Raw genomic sequence first — 20,922 nt, forward strand, 5'->3', positions numbered from 1 at the left:
CTTGAACATTAATAATTATGTCACAGGATGGGTGGCCAACTGGCTCACAGATCAAACACACATGTTCAGAGTTGCGGGCGCCATGTAGATGGTAAACTCTCCTTTGATGATCACATTGCCAAAGTGTTTAGAAATTCCTTCTATGTAGCCCACCTAATGTCACCTAATGTAACCCACTTTGTCTAGTCTGACGATGTCACCATCCTACAAATATACCTGTGGAAAGAAGAGCTTCCAGTAATGTGTATAACATGTCGTGTAAATGTATACAGTGCTAGTATCATGAAGTAGTTAGATAGGGGTTTAAATCCTGCACTTGACAACTGTATGAGAGTGTGTGTGTATCTCCTTGGAGAGGAGCAACCTTTTTGGAGACTACTAAACCACCTTAAAAGTGGTATACTTATCTTTGTCAAGTCTGATGATGTCACCATCCTACAAATATACCCGTGGTAAAGATAAATCCCAGTAATGTGTAGAGCGTGTTGTGTTAATGCGTACTTCTGTAGTATCCTAAAGTAGTTAGGTAGGGGTTTGAATCCTGCATTTGAAAACTGTATTAGAGAGTGTGTGTGTGTATTTCCTTGCAGAGGAGCAACCTTTATGGAGACTACTAAAACACCTTAAAAGTGGTATACTTATCTTTTTCAAGTCTGATGATATCACCATGCTACAAATATACCTGTGGAAAAGAGAACTCCCAATAATGTGTATAGCGTGTCATGTTTATGCGTATTCATCTAGTATTATAAAATAGTTAGGTAGGGATTTGAATCCTGTACTTGCCAACTGTGTGTGTCTTCTTGGAGAGGAGCAACCTTTTTGAAGACTACTGAAACACCTTAAAAGTGGTATACTCATCTTTGTCAAGTTTGATGATGTCACCATCCTACAAATAAACCTGTGGAAAGGAGAGCTCTCAATAATGTATATAGCACGTTGTGTTAATGTGTACTGCTCTAGTATCATAAAGTAGTTAGGTAGGAGTTCGAATCCTGCACTTGGTGTGTGTGCTGTATGTGTGTGACACAGTTGGTCAATGTGTTGTGGGTTTTGCTTTTACTACTGTATGACATATCACAATGACAACAGTATGTGCATTGCACATGTCAGGTAGCTGTGTGGCAAATACATATACGTACATGTGACCTCAATTATTTCATAGGTGGGAACCCTGCTTTCTCCATGAACACATCTGTTATATTTGCCAGAGTGTGCTGCCACTTTCCAGACCTTAGGTCACATCTGTATGCTTGTGACAAGCCCAGCCACTGCAGTGATCCCTGGCCTAGGTCATCCGTGTCACACACACTCATTACGGTTTCTATTGAATAGTGTGAGTGAGGGTTTATGCCTGAGGTATATTTCAGACCTGTTCAAACTCAGCAAAGTCTGTCAATGATGGCTATTCATTATAGGTGTACAACAACCTTTGTGGATATGCATGCAGACCCCTTAATGCTTATGTGATCCACCGAGGGATTTCAAAATACCTTTGATAATGTGATTACCAAAGGAGAGATGACATAACACTTGGCTGTATGTACATATCAGTACCTGTTCAACATGTTGGGGGCTACTACCCATGTGTTACTGTGGGGATACTATGTTTTGTAAAGGTGGATGACTATGCTTTAGTTGGCTTATAGCTTTACAGCATGGGTTTGACAACAGGTATCTGTCTGTATGATACCCTTGTGGAGGATGTGTGTGTCATCTGGAGAATGCATTATAGGCCACAGTATGCATTTCCAGATGTGGACGGACATATCCCTACTGTGTTGGCTTGTACCTAAGAGAGCTATATGCCAAACAGGAGTGGTCCCAGGAATGGGTGCAGGTGAATACCACTGGTTACTGGCATAGTATAGTACCTGAAGGATCCAAATGTTACTGTGTGTCCTACATCCATGTGTCAGTTGTCAAGACATCATCTAATGATTGTTTATGGTCAGGCTGTTGAGGTTATGTATACTACCAGAATGCAAACCAATGACAGATAGTAACAGTATCACCCACAGCACAGTGTCAAAGCATGTCATACACACATGTGTACCCAAGTTCCAAAATGTGTGTAGTACAATGCATACTGGCCACCAATAGAAACTATGGAGTGTTAACACTGTGTAATACAGGGCATGTCACCCTGCCCATGTGTCAACTATGCACGTACATGCAGACAGTGCACCTCCACCATGTTCACAACTGTACACCTGCAAATCTGTGTTGCACACATCCCACATGTACTCTCCACTCTCTAACACATGCTGTGGAAAAGAGAACTCCCAGTAATGTGTATAGCATGTCGTGTTAATGCGTACTTCTCAGCCAAGTGGCACATGGGCGGACAATACACTATTGGAATTAACACTGGTGTAAACAATACTACATTGACAATCATAGCTTTAATGCATCATGCCTGCTCAGCTACACCTTCAAGGATATCATTACACTTTACTGCTGACAACATGCTAACATTGCTATACTGCTATAAAGTCACCCTGTGCATCAGCACCATGATAGCCTGTTCCTGCATCAATGTTACAGATGACAGGAGGTGGCACAGGTTTCATCATATGCACAGGGTGTGTTGTTGGTTTGCCAGAGGCCTACATTGAGCCATACAATCGACATGTGTGTGTGTGTGTGTGTGTGTGTGTGTGTGTGTGTGTGTGTGTGTGTGTGTGTGTGTGTGTGTGTGAGGGCCAAGAGTACTGGTATGGGCCAATGTTGATGTAATGTGTGCAGGTATGTGTTTACCCTAGGTGTCTGGTTTATGTGTGTGTGTGTGTCTGCATGCACACAGTTCCACCATGTGGCTGCCATATACGGGGCTTTGTGGGACAGCCACAGACTGTACCTGCCAGGCTTTACAGATCACCGTCTCTGGCCACGGATACGGTACTTGTGCCTGGCAGGGGTGCTACTGACAGTATCAGGTACTAAGCCAGACTGGGTACTATCCTCAGAGGAAGACATATGTACACTGGACCCAGGTCCCTGCTGGGACTGGCCAGAGCCACATGCACATGGTCTTCTAAGACGGTCTATGGACAGCCCACCCCAACATTGCTGGGGCTGGTACTGGCACTACAAGAGTGGCTGTGACTTGAGGCACATCTGTGGCGACTGCCAGCTGCTGATATTGCTGGCATACATCCATGTTGATGTCCCAGCCATCCCACACTGTCCTGACACATGGACATGACATTGCAGAGGACATCTAATATCTCAGCCCAACGTCTATCAGTGACCTCAGTGTAATTATGGATGGCACCTGCTAGGTCATGGATACTGTCATTTAAAGCAGTGTTATGTGCCCTTTGTGCCTTTAGTCCCTGTCTGGTGTACCGTTCCATACATGCCTGTGCCTCCATGACAGCCTGGAACATGCATGAGGTTGTAAGACCTGTGGCGCGTCTGCCAGTGGCATGATGACCAGCAGTGCTCCGATGAGAACCTCTGGACATCTGCCTATGTGGTACCATTCCAGACATCTGGGTATGGCTGCTGTGTCCAGATGCATGTGCCATAGATGCCACACTGTCCTGGCCATTACCGACTGTACACCGTCCCTCAGCTAAGGGCATTGGTGATGATGGATGTATTGGCAGTATGACTGTGTGCATGGATGGGGTGGATACTTGTGTACTGTCGATTGATGGCCCAATGACAGACGCTGGCAAACATGCCTGTGCCACAACACACCTATCCTCATTATCACTATTTGTGTCAGTGACATCAGGTTCCCTGCTTCAGTGAACCAGCCCAACCTCAGCAACTGTGAGAGGAAGACAGGAAACACACTTTACGACCTGTACATGATGTCAGAACACATGCAGACATGAACACATGAACACATGCACACATTAACACATGCACACATGCACACATGAACACATGCACACATGAACACATACACACATGCACACAAATACACTCCTCACTAAAGCAGACACACACCACCAGCAATCCAGAACATACTCAATAGCGGTTGATGGTGGGGTACAGTATCACAAGCCAAACAGTCATATCACACATGTCAGCATGCAGGACGTGTGTTGCTCAACAGCATGCAGTGTGAGTGTAGACAGTCCTTGCTAATAACAGTATACATGGCTTTGATGCATGTGTGTTGTTGTTCAGTGATTGACCTCACCCTGGAACGCAATGTGTACATGGACACAACATTGCTGTGCAAGTATTAAAAGCTCTTTAATGTCCTGTGCACCATCACTCACAGGTATACATACCATGGCTGGATGTTTATCTGTGTGTCACATAGATATCCATTTCTGATTAGAGCGTCTGTGTCTTTAGCAGATAATTGTGGACACAGGTTTAGCTCATGCATGCTATGTATACACACAGGATGAGTGGTGCATGTATACCTGATGGAATACCATTGCTCAACATAGCCATTGTACAGTAGTTATGGTGAGTGTAGAACATATTGTGGACATGCCAGTGCCAGCCATGACATGGCTTGCCTCAACACAACTGCAACATTAAACATCACACATACCCAATGTGTGTCATGTGACCTATACACTCAATAGTGCATATGTTTGTACACACACAACACTGAGGTGCATAGCAATTAATGCTATGTGTAGTACTGTGGTTACTGTAACTGGATGGGGTGTAGTACCATGAGCCATCATCATGCAGCATCATGTGGTCACTCAAGGCTACTAATGTGTGCCAGACCGGCACCTATCATGCTGTACCTGAACTGCAGTACCATGGCTACATTCACCATTTCACAGCCAGCTGTTACATGGGTTTGTAAGGTGCCCAATAGGGGCATTGCCTAACATAAATGTGTTATGTGTTGCAGAGTGTCGCACAGACCCATGATACGCCCCTACCCCTCAGGTATATTATGTGTGCTGTGTGGATGACATTTGGGTTACTGGAGTGTGACCTTACAGCGGGTGTCTGAATACGCCATGTGTAGCATATTAACATGTACTGCATAGGACACAGTTGTGTATGTTGTGTGCATGTGTATCGACTCTGCCTATCCAATGTCCACTACAGTGTAGCCACAATTGTTTGGGATGCTCTGTGTATTGCATGTGTTTGAGGCAGCTACTCACATTACTGAGATGTGCATAGTCTCACAGCACACATGCACAGCATGCATTATGCGTAGGTGTGTTACATGTGTACATGGCCTACACCTCACCTATGACATGCACATTTTATTTGCTATATTAAATGTAGAACACACTCACTAGCATGGGTATGCTGCCTTGCTGTCACACCAGAGGGACCTACAAGGATATGAGACAGTTTGTCAGTGGCAACAACTGTGGCATTGCTACTGTGGGTTTGCAGTCTTACAGTAGTACAACAGTTGACAGTCACAGGCCTACAGATTATGTTCCAAATTATCAGTATTGCACAACACCAGGCTTCACATATTCTAACTACACAGTACACATCTCATATATGCATGATCTACCAATAGAGGTAACAGTAGTCTACAGATATGCCATGTTACCTGCACGCTCCATGTGAACTTGCTGTGTGGCTCTGGCCTCCATGATGATACATGTCTGCTGTTGTTGTTGTTGGCCAGGAGCCACCAGGCTCAGGAGCAGCTCCTCCACTCTGGTGAGGGGGATGGATGGTAACCCCACCACCTGTTGCAAGCTGTTGTCTACGGACATCAGACGCACGCTGCCAGACATGTCTAAGTAAAAAACTGCAGTGATGGTGTACCTGCTCATATGTCCGGTTATGCATGCCTATGTCATTTACCCTACAGACAACATCTTGCCACAGTGCAGTCCGCTCATGCTGGTCCTGGTTGATTCTGGAGAAAAGCAGTGTGTAGTGCTGAACCAGACTGGTTGTTATAACTTCATCCTCAGCAGAACTATAGGTTGGGTTACGATGGTGGGCCATGATCCTAGAAGACAATGAACAATATGTGTGAGCAGGTCATGTGGCACACTTAACATTCTACAGTACAGATATCACTGAACTGCCATATATAGCAACCTATTGGCTGTCAGAGGATACACACTTTCAATACCACATATCAGTGCTCAACCCACAACTGCCTGACAGTGCCTGGCACACTCTATATATTAAACCATGTTCTGCACAGCAACAAAGAGAAACCACTATGTAAGACTATACAACAATACATGGCACACTGTATGCAACACAATGCACCACCTAGCCATGGGAGGAATATATCAAGCTAATGCATAAAGAAATATGGCATCCATTGCAATGATTGTAAAGTCCAGTTACAGTATTACCAGTATACCACAGTATTTGTTGATGGCAACCCCCTGCCTAAAATATGTGCACATTCATGAATATAGGTGGCATACTGCTGTACTAGACTATACATGTTGCTAGATACGCACTTATATCCTGTAACACGCATATGACCGAGGGCATGTTACAGGCATACCCACACACACATCAGACATACATACAAGACACAAAGGTATGGCAACCCAGATGAGCTTTACGTGTGTACCATACAATACTATGTGTCAGTACTTACAAAACCTTATGCCTGAGGTATTTAATTTGTGCGAACTACAGGGAACACACAAAACAGTGGTTCCAAGTGATGTGGACATACACCATACTGTGCTGTTTAGGCCTACAGCTTCAGGTAGTACTACAGTTCATACAGGATTTGGATTCACCAGCAGTACCAATCAATAAGCATACCTGTACTGCTTTAGCCTCCAATGGCACACCACAGTTAACATCAAGGGACTACGTCAGACCGTATGCCATACTGCTTTTTCTGCCTAGCAATAGCATACACATCTTTTGCTGGGATCAGAGCTAGGACACAAAATACCATGACAGAAACAGTTTCCCACTAAGCTATCCCACATATACACAACTTTGACACATTCACCAACACATTCACCATCACACTCAGTCAACCTCACATAGCAATTATTGCATCAAGTACATGTGGGTGTGTATCGGTTCATAGGTAGGTAATAGGCTATTGGCCCTAGAGCCTATAGAAGCCTAGCCAGATGGTACCCTGTCCTTTGACACCCATGTAATTTAATTTCATGTGCCCCTGTCAAGCAGAGCCACAGAGGTGATTCTCGGGGTGTATTTCCTTTCTCCCATCCAATCATCAAGATTATTCATGAAGAGTGCTAATGAGGAGCTTTGTTTGCTATTGATAGGTAGTTTGTTCCAGAGTATGGGATGTCTCTGAGATAGGAATCTATCCCTCCAGCATTTTCTGTTTATTGAGGTGACAAGGTTTAGGTCCCTAGAGCGTGTAGCTCGTAGGGATTGTGATCTGTTTACGTGGAGCATGTCCAACAGCTCTGGGTTTGACATAGGTTTGTATGTTAGGCCGAGGTCACCTCTGAGTAGGCGGTATGCAACACAGTCTAGCTGTGGTTTTGTGAGATGGTCTGCATAGGGCATCTGTTTGAGACCGGTAATACTCTTTGTGAGGTATGTCTGTGGCCTTTCTAGTTGCTGTAGATGTCTTGTGAGGTACATACCAAAAGGGACTCTGTACTCTATAATGGGATTTATGAGTGATGAGTAGAGGGGAACACAGACCTCTTTTTCCCTGGATGACACACCTTTTGTGATGAGGTGTGCCATGTAGACAGATTACATGACTAGTGTGGCACTGTGATTATCAAAGGGGAGACTACTGTCCACCTGTGTCCCATGGTCTCTTATCACACTTCCGGTGTTAAGTAGACTACCACCTATGTGGTAGTTCATGGGTACAGAGTTTTTACTGAAAGGGATGCCAATGCATTTCCGACATTGAGCTTTGAGGCCATGGCTTTGCCACCAGGCATCTGTCACAGTAAATATGACTCTCTCTCTCTCTACATATATATATATATATATATATATATAGATATATACACATATACATATAAACATCCATTGATGTACATATAGATATACATATAGGCACATATACAGTCCACCTTTCATGGTGGGAATATCAATTATGTTAAGGATGTGAGGTATACAGTTATGTAATAATATTGCACAGTCTTGTGCGAAATGCATTGAAGGTGTTCTCAGCCCATGTAGCTTTAGCAGGCCTCACTGGCTGCAACACTGCAAACCTAACAAATCATACCCACAGCGTTTAACCACCACGTCATATACCAGCACTGTATGCTGTCTTGTTTGCTACACACTACAACCTACATATAAATATGCACATAACAACCTTCACCAGCATATATATGACCACCCTTCACAAACAGTTGCAGTATGTCCCTTGCTCTATGCACATGTACAGATGCTAATATAGCTGACACAGATATATCTCTCCATATGCGTGTGCCATATACACACAAGGTCCACAGTGTTGTAAGTACCTGGACCTCACGGCTGACCTGTTGGGCCTTGCTGCAACATGAACAGGTGTCACATATGAGCACACAGTAATATTAGAGGGTGTATATATAGCTGCAAATGCTAGATTAGCATACTAGCCTGGTATAGCAGTTGCCAATGCTAAGCTACATGTTAATATGACTATCATGTATGTGTTACTCTGTCACATCCATGTTTATATAGCTTTATGCGCTACTCCCCCAAACAGCCATTGTCCACACTACTGTACAGAACACAGATAACATGGATCAGATGTTTGACATTTAATGCTAAGCTACATATGTCACAGTTATGTCCCACTGCACACAGCTACACACTGATTTGTCCATGGCAGTAGTTATGCAGGGCATCTGTGCATACATACATACTGCCACATATGGATGTTTAAAAGTATGTAGAGTACTCTTCAAATACATCTACTACATTCCAGTAAATACATATCTGTTACGTACCTTCCCTTTATATGAGTTGGTAGTATTACGTTCTCTCTCTCTCTCTCTCTCTCTCTCTCTCTCTCATGGAATGATTGCATGTGTGGGCAGCAAGTACAGCCTGCTTTTATAGGTATCTGCACATGTGCATGTGATGGCCTCTGCACCAATTGGTGGCCACCATTTGGTAATTGCATGCAGCCTGCTGTGTGGTAATTACAGTACTCACTGTCATAGCAACCCAATGCTATAAATTGCTAAGTCAGGTAGGCATAGCCCTTTCAGTTTTCCAAAGTGGGGCCCATGCTTGTTTGCTGTGGACACCGTTGTTTAAGTCAGAAGGTTGGTATAGTTCTTATATCTGAAGCTAGGGGGTGTAGCCAGTGATTTAAATGTTGTACTCAGACCTGAATGTTGCCACTTCTAGTACACAGTTGTCAGTGTAGAATTGTACTCACCCCTACAAATGCTAACACAAGATACATGGGAGTATGTAGTTTATTTTCTACTTATACCATTAACTGCCATACAAAAGTAGTTATTGAGATGTATTCATTTAGCACATGAACTGTTTGTGAACTGCTATACTGTGAATATTAATGTACTCACTTCTGCACAGTTTGTGCTTTTTATTGTTGACATTAGCACAGGATGATCAAGAAAACTAAACAATTGGGGTACTGAGTATGCCTACCTACATCCTTGGTAGACCCTGAGCACACAGGTATATTGTACATTTGGGTAGGGATGCAGACACACAGAGAGCATTATGTATTATTGTGTGAATGTTATCTTGCTGGACTTAAAGGGTTGTTGTGTACGTGTTAGTTTAGCAAGGCAAGTAGTCTGTCTGCATAGCTCCCATCTGTGGACCTGTCCAGATGGTAGCCATATGGTAGGCTGTTATTCTCTGTCTGTGCAATGCACAGGTCTTTTCAGCATTGATACAATGGCATTGTTACAGTCATTTGCTACCAGTACATGACTACATCCTTTGGTATTTCAGTGTTGTACTCCTACATAAGGGTATGCTTGTGGAACTCCTTCCAAAGCTATTTGCACAGTGTGTAACAGCAGAAAAGCTGATATGCCTGTGTGTTTCTGCCTCGGCCAGGCCTGTGAAACACTCAGGTACATATTTGAACAGAGTGAGGTAAAGGAAGGTAAAAGTGAGGTACACCATCAAAATATTAGAGACAGTAAGTGGAGACTTCAAGAGAACCAGTGCATATGGATTACTACACCTTTTCTGAAGTACAAGCGGTGTCTAACTCCTACATATTGTCATTATTCATTAAGTGTAATACCCCACCTTTCTGCCTAATGTCAGTACTTTTCAGAGGGATTCAGAGAGACACAGCTAACATATGTTTCAAAATCAGGGACATCCCTGAAATGTAGTCACAGTTGGTATGTATGTCCTCTGCCCTAATCAGATATGCCACTGTTTGTCCTGCTATGATACTGTGTGGGGGTTGTAAAGTGCTGCTGTAACATTATTTCCTGCTAGAATGGCTGGTTTTCTTATCACAGTCATGTCATGCAATTCCACAACAACTGCTGGTAAAGTTCCACAGAACAGGTTTTGTGTTATGTCTTTCCAATTTTTCCTTTACATTCACTCATTCTGATGCATGATATATCTATTTCAGCAATAACCTAAGGTATATCTACTGTGGCTTAGTGGTACTTCATGCAGTCTACTGTGTCCAAGGTCTGGGGTTTGAGACTGACAGTGGTGGTTTTTTTTGCTGCTGAGCAGAACAAGGGCCCTCACATGCAGGGTGACTAAGGCACTTTTAAGCAGTTGTATGCGGGTTTGCATGGGTTTGCCCGAAGCTCAGCAATACTTAGCTAAGCGCACACAAGCGCACATTCGTGCAAACCTGCTAACTACTGCTTAAAAGTGCTTACTCCCGCTAACCCTCATGCTCATTTCTTTGAAAGAAAAGAAAATGGGGAGATAGGAAAGTGGTGAAAAAGGGGGCATAAAGAGGGAAAGACAGTAGGGAAAACAGCTCGGGATGTGCAGGACGGGTGTAGGGAAGGACCATAGCTGCCCATTGCTTTTACAGCAACAGCTGTGCATGTGCAATTATTTTGGAGGGAAATATGAAACCTTCCACCCCTGAGAGAGGGGTGAGGACAACAAAGTATGTTGTACTGCCAATTAAATTACATTTTATATGTCCAGCAGACATGTGTGCAAAATGGGAAGCTAAGTATGGGATGTCATTTTTTTTTTGGAGCAGATTGTCCTTTTTTTTTTTTCCAGGTGAGAGTGGAATGTGGGGTAGGGGATGTAGGTATATTTGGGGAGGTAGGTTGGGGAGGTAAACAGACAGGACAAACAAGACGCATACAGGGGCGGAATATGACACATGTTGGGGGTGAACAACATTGACGGGGAAGGATGTTTGGAAACCGCAAGCCCATGAGCCCACAGATGGCAACAGTGAAACTGAGATCCCCATCCATGGGCAGTCCCCACTGCACCATCACAGCTCAGAGGGTGGCTGTGCTGGGGGCTGCGTAGGAGGGGCAGGTTCACCCATGAGTCGCGTCACTCGTGCCTCAAGCTGGCATAGAGGATCAGTGACAGAACGCTGGATCTCCCTACGCACCACAGCCCGGACCGTTCAGAGGGTGAGAAGTGGCCCTCCTCCACCCACACTTGCACGGGGGGATGAGCCCCATCCCCTGCAGTTCTTCCACCCAAAGGTGGCACAGGCCCAATGGAGGAGGAGGTCCTGGGCTGGGCACCAGACCTGCTGGTGCCAACTGCCATCGCCAGCTGAGGTGAGACAGGTGGGTCCACTGGGACTGGCCTTCCCATACATTCTATGTTTAGGAGGATTTAATGACAATATGGGTTGGTAACAGCCAACAGCATTCCAAATTAGTTGTAACAGCATGCAGTAGTATTCCCATTAACCCAAAACACCAGAGTTCCAACAGTTGAACAGGAAGCATAACACATGCATATATATAGAACAACAGTGGACATTCCAACAGCATGCAGGATTGATTGGTGGCAACAGGCCACCAAGATTGTGGTATTTGAACAGGGCACATGCACCAAAGTAAATGCAGATATTTATAAATCAATAGGACATAAGTCCCAACAAATGTTTTGAGATTAGACATACCCATTGAGGTGTGGAATTGCATTGTTTATGCACATACAGTAGGGTGTAAAAAGATACCAACATTAACAACTTAAAAATACGTATAGTTTACACTACATTCCTATTGACTGCAGGTATATATCCTCTACATATATTATTACACTAGGCAATGTCCGTTAAATTGTGAAAATGGTTTTACTAGTTCTTTATATACCTGACCTGTATCTGACATACAAACTGTCCAGGATGCAGATGTTACTGCTACGTATTTATATATTATATTTATATTTATATATCTACATATCTAGATGTGTTCAGGTGACATTATCAGTTATATTTTAACAGCCTCCTACATTTCTAGCAGCACACTGACATTTCTGGGGAATCACAATAGCGAGCTACTCATGTGCCAGATTAACCTGTACATGCTGGGCATGAACCAACAGTTGAGGACTGTAAATATGCTTAACAGCTACTGGCACTCCCTTCATTCACTTTATATGGGCCTACCCAAGTGTGGGTTGACAGCGCTTAATACAACAGTACTATTGTTATAATGCAAGAGTACAACAACATATCGAAGAAAGTGACACGGACACACTCCAGGAATTATACCTTTATTAATTACATAACACACTTTTCTAGAGGCTCTCTAATTTATTTGATATAACAGTGCATGCAGAAGACTTATTCAAGACGTATTATACCTTTATTAATGGGTTACAACACTCTTTTTCAGGCTCTCTCACTTATTTTATATAACAGTACATGCAGAGAAATTATTCAAGACTTATTATACCTTTATTAATGGGTTAAAACACTCTTTTTCAGGCTCTCTCACTTATTTTACATAACAGTACATGAAGAGAAGTTATTTAAGACTTTTTATACCTTTATTATTGGGCTACAACACTTTTTTTCAGGCTCTCTCACTTATTTTATATAACAATACATGCAGAATAATTACTATCCTGCCTGGTGGCACAGCCTTAGCAGCCTATCTGCACAGGCTTGCTGATTCGCAGCATGGACACCTGCAGCTGTGAAGTAAATGACGTGATATTGAGACATACCTATTCATAATATAGACTACAATAGCAATTCTTACATACTTCATTCCATGGCTACCTATTCAGTAGTGGGGCATTTTCCATCCCACGGGCCTCCTGTACCCACTGGTTCAGTCAGTCCTCCTTGCATCTCTTCAGGTCTGAGTAGTGGTGTATGACCTGCTCACCAGTCCGAGGGACGCCTGTGGCACTGGTGAGATCATGTGCTAGACGGTTCCAGGCTTCTGCTTTGTATTCAGTGCCCTGGAACTGGCCCTGCAGGTGTCTCTCATCATGATTATGGACGAGGAGCCAAACCATTACTTTTGACTCCTCAATGCCCCAACGTAGCACTCAAAATCGAGAGCCCTCTCCAACACCGGCCATGCTGAATGCAGATGGGAGCTACAACCAATTATGGCAAGTATTCCCGCCTATGGAGCTTAAATATGCCTCATTTCCCACACTTATTTGTGATTGGCCGGTTTTGAAAAATCTCAGCTGAAAGCACACCTGCTTAGCAATGGGTAAACTTCCATTGATATGTATGTGTGTGTTGAAAATGCATGCATATGAAAAGCTGTCATGGCTTAGTGGTTTAGTACTGTGATTATGGTGCACAGTAGCCCGGGTTCAAGGCCTGTCATTGCTTTTTATTTTACTACTGGCCAGACCGGCTAGGAGGTGTGGCTGTGTTTAGCCAACTTTGCCCAACGTTGCTCTACGGTGCTCTACGTTGCTCGACGTTGCACTAGTTAGCGCGGTGCGCAGCTCCATGCAAAGCCAATGCGTTAGTTAAAGCAGTGCTAAGCTATGAGCAATTATACTTAAATGTGCTTAATACTGGTAAACATTGCTTAGCAGTGCTTCACATTGCTTAAGATACGTTACTTATGCACTCATCAGTATGCATAACCAATTCACCTTCATATATATATATATATATATATATATATATATATATATATATATATATATATATATATATATAAAATATTGTTCACTACTACATAGGCCATTTCAATGCTTTTTACTAAAATTTAAAAGATAAAGGTCAGGAATTATTTTTATATACAGATTTCCAACAGAAAATAGAAAGGGGAATGGTGGGACTTGAACCAGGAATGCCTCCTCTTTGTGCGAAGGCTCTACCACTATGCTATTTGGCTTAATTTGCATATAAGTTTCTTATTATCCTCTTTGATGTCTAAACTGCTAACTGTAGCTATGCAATGGGCAAACCCATGCAAATACAGGCAGCTATATCGGGAATAATAAAAAAAAAAAAATAGAAGTTTTACATTTTATAATTGTACAGGGGTTTAGAATGTGGGGGAGTGTAGTGTTGGGTATGTACACATTTGAGCGGACTCGCTCATGTCAGTTGACATTTCCCAATTGAGAGACTTGCAGGGGCATGGATTTTTGGACTGCTCGGCAGTCCGACACGCCCCCTGCACTCGTGCACGCTCTGTGTTAGCCTTAGAGTTGAGGCAGCGTGCCCTCATGAATATGCATGGCACGCTGACGTCTTACTCTTAGGCTGCAGTTTCCGTGTAAGACTAATTTAGTCTTACACGGAGGATTCGTGAATCCTGGGGATATTGTTTTCATAACTGATGATATAACAAACATGATCTTGATGACTATTTTTACCCAAAGCAACAGACATTGGTTTGAGCTTTATTACTCTACAGTGTTTCTGAGAGAGCTGGAGTAGTGTGTTCTGTTATTTTTGTTGTCTATTCTGCCAATCTGGAATCCGAATCTAGGATAAAATCAGTTTGAGATTTAAATAGCATTGTTTATGAAAATTTAACAAAGTGAATACATTTTTTTCAACAATCTGTATCTGTCATTCTGTTGTTGAAATGTTGAATGAATGCAGCTTACATGTTTTAAGAAGAAAGTCAACAAAACAAATGTATTTCATCACTGAACTGTTTTTGACATTATCTTGTTAACAGGTCTGGAGCAAGACATCATCCAACTTGTTAGTAGAACTGCCTCACAAATAGTCCCAGGAAATGATATAAACATGGCAGCAACTGGCTATGGTGGCGGTGGTGGCTTTGGCTATGGAAGAGGAGTCATCGGATAATCAATTGTTATCTACCAAGAAGAAAGATGAATCAAGAAACAGCTTTAAGGTATTGAGTTTAATTTTGCTGTGCCTTAAGCAATTGTAAAATGTGTTTTTTTTCACCCCCAACCAGATGTGGGGATTTGCTGCAGATATTTATTTTTTTAAACACCTTTGTTGAATTATCATTTGTGACATATGCAAATTTACATTTATACAAAAGTAATCAAACTATTTTAACAAGTTCACATTTACAAACATTATACTTCACATATATTGTTATATATCATATACCCTAAGCAACATTATGTAAATTATTCAATTCCCGCCATATTTTTAAACAAGAAGCATCTTTATTAAGCCATCACTTATGACATAGGCAATCATACATTTATATAAATTAAAGCAAACCACACTGACACAGTCCTAGTTGCAAGCATGTTATATTGCAAACCATATTGATGAACTCCCATTTGCAAACATTATACATCACTTATAATCTACCCAATCATTTTCAGTCAAACATTACATAGCTCATTTAAGTCCTGCCTTCTTTTAAACCTCATTCCTCCCCTGTATGTATTGTTCCCACAATTCCCATTTTTCCTATGTAGCTTGCCCTACCCTTTTCTAAACATCTCAATGGGCCTATACAAGCCTAAGCCATAACAATCCTAGTTCCCAATCCCAGTTATCTCTGTTACTATATTCACTACTTCTAGTATAGCTGGTTTACATTTTGATTTCCATTTTATAGTAATTGCTTTTTTGTCAGCCACCATTATTAGACACAGCAAGGCCTTACCATGTCTAGACAATTCCAATTCTGTATCATAGCTCAGAAAACTCATCTCCCTCATCACACCCAGCATCTCTGACAGCGCATCCTTCAGGGAATCCTTAAAGTCCACCAACTCACCACACTCCCAGAAAACATGTTCCAAATGACCTCTTCCTTCCTTGTCACACCTCCAAAATTTGCTGTCTTCCTGAGGAAACATTCTCTGGAGTCTAACTGTAGTTTAAAACTATCTATATAACATTTCCAAGTAAAAGTCCTAAATCTTCTAGATTTTGTTGCATATTTGAGAGGCATACATACATGCTCCCATTGTTTCTTTGGGAATTGCTTATCCAATTTCTCTTCCCACTCCTTTCTAACCTCCTCTGATTCTTATAGTTATCATGCAAGATTTTATGTGATCTAATTATTCCTTTGATAAAGCTCTACCAGTGTGGGTCTTTTGTTTAGGACCATCCTATTTCTTTCTCTTTGCCTGTACTCTGATATCAGTCTTTGATAGGAAGGCAATCTCTAACCTGAAGTCCAAATAAATTCTTGATGTCTTGCCATTCTATCATCTTTCCCTCTCTATCTATCTGCTCCCAATACCTTGGTTCCTTGCCAAGTTTCCTCCAATAAATTCCAGCCCCTCTTTTCTATTTTCCATATCCCTAATTGCAGTCATACCTACTGGCAGAATCTCTTAGTGTCTTAGTTCTTAGGATACTTTCTGCTGCTTTATGGATATAATATTCTGTATGATTATTGTTATTCTCCTTAAAGGTCTACATCCAAATTCCCGGTCTCCCCCTTTTACATCATCATCCCTTTCCACTTTGAATTATAGTTTTTGGCTTGTGCTATGTATAGGAGCCTTAACTGTGTAGCTCTGAAATAGCCCTTCAAATGGGGTAATCCCAATCTGCCCTGTTCTACTGGAAGAATCAGCTTATCCCACTTAACTATTGCCCCAGTCCTTCAGGTCTTTATTGTTATCTACAACGTTTCCTCTGGTTGATTACAATATGTCTGAACTGGATATAAGACTAATGGGACTAAAAACATTTTAACTGCTTGTATCCGTATCCATATAACACAGCTTCCATTCTCTCAGTTTTTGCATTATCTTTTGTTTAGTCTTTTCTCACATGTCCTTAACTGCCACACCAGAATTATTTTTAATCCATACTCCTAAGTGCATCATTCTATCATGTCCCTATAAATATGGATATTGGCAAACCAGTTCATGTGTAGGTACATAATTTACTGCTATTGCGTTTGTTTTAACTTCATTAATTTTGTATCCTGAAAAGATTTGAAATTGTCTCAAAAAGTTCCACAACACTGTAATGCCTCTTTCCGGTTTTGTCAGGTATAAAATAACACCATCTGCAAACAGAACCAGCTTTTCTTGACTACATACCAATTATATCCTGGAATTTCTAGGTCCTTTATTTTCATTGTCAGTGGTTCTAAATATAATACAAATAACAAAGGGGAAAGGAGACACCCCTGCCTGGTTTCTCTGCTCAAGCAGAAATTATCTGAGAGGACCCTACCCACTTAATTTTTACCTCTGGTCCCTCATATATCCTCCTAATCAGCCTTTTCAGGAAATGCAAATGCTTCCATTGCCCTGCTCATAAAGCCCAGGCTTACTGTGTCAAATGCTTTCTCTGCATCAGGACCCGCCAACAACATCAGTATTTTCTTATAGTCTGCTTCCCTCTGGATCATCATTGTTCTGTTAATGTTGTCAAACGTTTGCCTCCCCTTCACAAAACCACACTGATCCATATCTATCAATGTTGACATTACATTTGGCATTCTTTTACCCATTATAGTCATGAAGACATTATAATCAAGGTTTAGTATTGAAATGGGCCTGTATGAAGCTAGATCTGGTGGATCTTTACCCTCTTTCAGTATTATACGTAGCTACCAATGCTTTCTTCCAGGATGTTGGTACCATACCTCTCAACTGTCCAGATTTTCACAGAATGTCCAGATTTTTGCCTCAGATTTTTGGTTTGCTCCTCATGCATTTGTGATTTTCTGGCAAATCACTGTGATGATCTGGTGATTGAACCCAGTAAATAATGACATACATTTGGGTTTTAGACTTCAAATCCTTCAGAAAAAAACATGTTAACACACACTCGGTTATTCTAACAACTTTCTAAGTTTATAAGAGCAATATTTACAATCTGTCCCTTTTTGTGTTCCTTTGCCCCCCCCATTTTGTCAGGCTATGTCCAAATTTTTAGCACTAAGAGGTTGAGATGTATGGATGGTACTTCTCTTAAAATACTGTTAAACAAACCTTCCAGATCTTTATCAGTTGTTTCCCCTCCTAGCTTTCAAACTTCCAAAGGAATACCATCTATTCCTGGTGACTTTCCAGTAGATTGGTTATACATCACAATTTTATCTCATCTTCTCCTATCTTAACTGTTAGTAATTGAGCCTCATCTACCACTAATCTTGGCATATTTAACTCTTTCATAAACATTTCCATTTGTATTGTTTCATTTTCATGTTTGTCTGTTTTATACAGACTTCCATAGAATTTCTGAAATATTTGTAATGCCTCTACAGAATCTCGTTACCTTCCTTGTTATAGGCTCCCTAAGCTTGGTGACAGCCCTTTCTACTTTCTGTTGCCTGAGTCGTTGTGCTAAAAGTTTTTGTGTTCTACTGTTATTATCAAAAACAGTTGCTTAACAGCACTAAAGACGTGTATATTATTGAAGTAATCCCTAATTTTCTGCTTCGCATTCTGCAGTTGATCCTCTTCTTGTTCTGTGAGATTCCCCCTATTCTGCAATACTTTAGCAATTGTCAGCCCCTCTGAATAATTCTTGTTACTTCTTAACCATCTCTTTCTTTTATTTTCACCCTACTTTTTAAACTCCACCTTAATTTTATCCCACTCCCTAGCTATATTTTCAGAGGTAATTTATATCCTCTTGAATAGCTCCTGAATAATCTCCACTACCCACTCCTTAAAATCCTCTCTTTTCAACAGATAGGTGGGAAAGCAACAGTGTCTCATTTTTATTGCCCTGTGTTTTTATTTTAGTCATTATTGGCTCATGATCTGAAATAGTTATTGGGTGCGTATCAAGACCTTCAATTAAATGCACATGTTCCTGTGAAATGTAAATTCTGTTTAGCCTAGCACAGTTTCTATATCTTGGGGAAAATATGTAAATACACTCCTATTACTGAATTCACATCTTTCATGCAAAATATTTGTATAAATTTCTTCTTCCTTTGTTATACTTTCCCTTCTGAGCCCACCAGACAAATCTTCACTTGCTGCAAATCAAATTCCAGTTCTCACCTATAAGTAATATTGCTTGCTGAACACTGATTATTTCTCCCAGAATTTTTCTTAAACTCCACTGTAGCAGTTTTAGGTGGAATATAAAGACATGCCAGTGCAATATTCCTCCCTTGCCAGTAGCCCCTTGGCACTACAAATCTGCCATTATTATCTTTTTTATCCTCGTCTATCACTATTGGAGCTGCTCTTGCAATTAATCTAAGTAACCCTCTTTTCCTTTGTCGTAGGTATTCCGCCGAATAACCATCCTAAAAACCTTTAAACAAGTTAATAAGCACAATGGTCTAACTGGTCGAGTTTTGGGACTGGTTGGACCATTGTGTTTATTAACTTGTTTATTAGTTACTTTTGGCACTTTCCATTTTTTCTGATCCTAAATATCTTTCATTATCAAATTCATATGTTCAGTTCTTTCTTAGTGTCTCCTGTAACATAGCTACTTGCACTCTACATTTTTAATATAATTCACTATTCTTTCTTTTTTGTATTTCTCCGAGACACTATTGACATTTAAAGACATTATAGAAAGCATTGTTGTATTAAAAATTATTATTCCAACCTTTTATGTATAACACCTTTTTGTTAAATGACAATTTCCAGCTTTTGTGTTACATGTATATACTGGCTGAACTTTTATATAATTTTTTCTTGTCATATCCATTTAGCCTATGTCACATCTTACAAAATATTTTGTTTTATTGAAAGCCCTCAAACAACAAAACAAACCCCAAATACCCCTAAAACTTATTAATTGAATACTGACTGACAAAGCTATGTACATCTTCAAATACTGAAGTTTTACCCTCCTAATAGAAACAAATGTCACAAACTGACAGCCACACTCACAGACTTGAGTTAACATAAAAGAAAGGTTATTCATGCTAAGACACATGGTGCTACCTGTGCTTCTACTAATTGCTAACTGTTTTTCTCTTATCTTTATAGCTCTCCCAGCTGGGAAAACCCATGAATGCTTTCAGAGAACATTATTTCCTAGTCAGTTTCTCTTTTCTTGTTCCCCAGCCAATCACTCTCTATCAGACTGTAACCAATTTCTGTTTATCAGATTGTCTCCATGGAGACAATGAGAAGCAGTCAATTTCTCATTATCATATTGTCTCCATGGAGACATGAGAACCAGTTAATTTCTCTTTATCAGATTGTTTCCATGGAGACATAAAGGTGAGATACATAATTGCTACTAAGCATACATTCATTTGCTAGAAAAAATGCCTCATAATATTCAATATTCTTTTTCATTTACTTGCTTTCTCTTAAATCTTGTTACTAAATCAATCTAAGGTCCTTAATACAGTCATTCCACCATGTAAGAATGAGAAAAATCACATGCTCTTTTAAATAAGCTTTTTTTTACATTGCAGTACCTACATTTCATAAAACTGAACAAGAAGAGAGAAGGGAGAAAGAAAAAGAACAGCAGCACACATTTACAATCCTGATTACACTTAAAATAACTAAAACTCCCCTTCTACAGCTCCATTTAGACTGAGGATCATACCTCCACAAAGAAGACATCCAGGGATATTCTGAAAAATAACCCCTCCATCTCTGTGTATGTGCAATACTTTTTGTTAAAGCTTATTTTTAAAGTGTTTATATTGCTAACCCACAGCATGCACACTAGCAGTTCTGCAGCAGTCCCTTTTCCCAAATCTCTTCCCCCAGCCATTTCACTCCCTGTAATTGGTAGAT

The 20,922-nt window shown here is 41.0% G+C and overlaps 1 long non-coding RNA gene across 1 annotated transcript in view; it reads left to right on the top strand.

The window, feature by feature from the left end:
• The window catches only part of LOC122798801, a 183,646-nt gene that overhangs the window by 137,031 nt on the left and 25,693 nt on the right, over positions 1-20,922 (top strand). Inside the window, exon 3 of the long non-coding RNA XR_006364304.1 lies at positions 14,961-15,143. This is a non-coding gene — a long non-coding RNA (uncharacterized LOC122798801). The remainder of the gene's footprint in view (positions 1-14,960; positions 15,144-20,922) is intronic.

Source organism: Protopterus annectens, chromosome 3.part1 (genome assembly GCF_019279795.1).
Source record: "Protopterus annectens isolate FY-2018-M chromosome 3.part1, PAN1.0, whole genome shotgun sequence".
NCBI classification, from domain to species: domain Eukaryota; kingdom Metazoa; phylum Chordata; order Ceratodontiformes; family Protopteridae; genus Protopterus; species Protopterus annectens.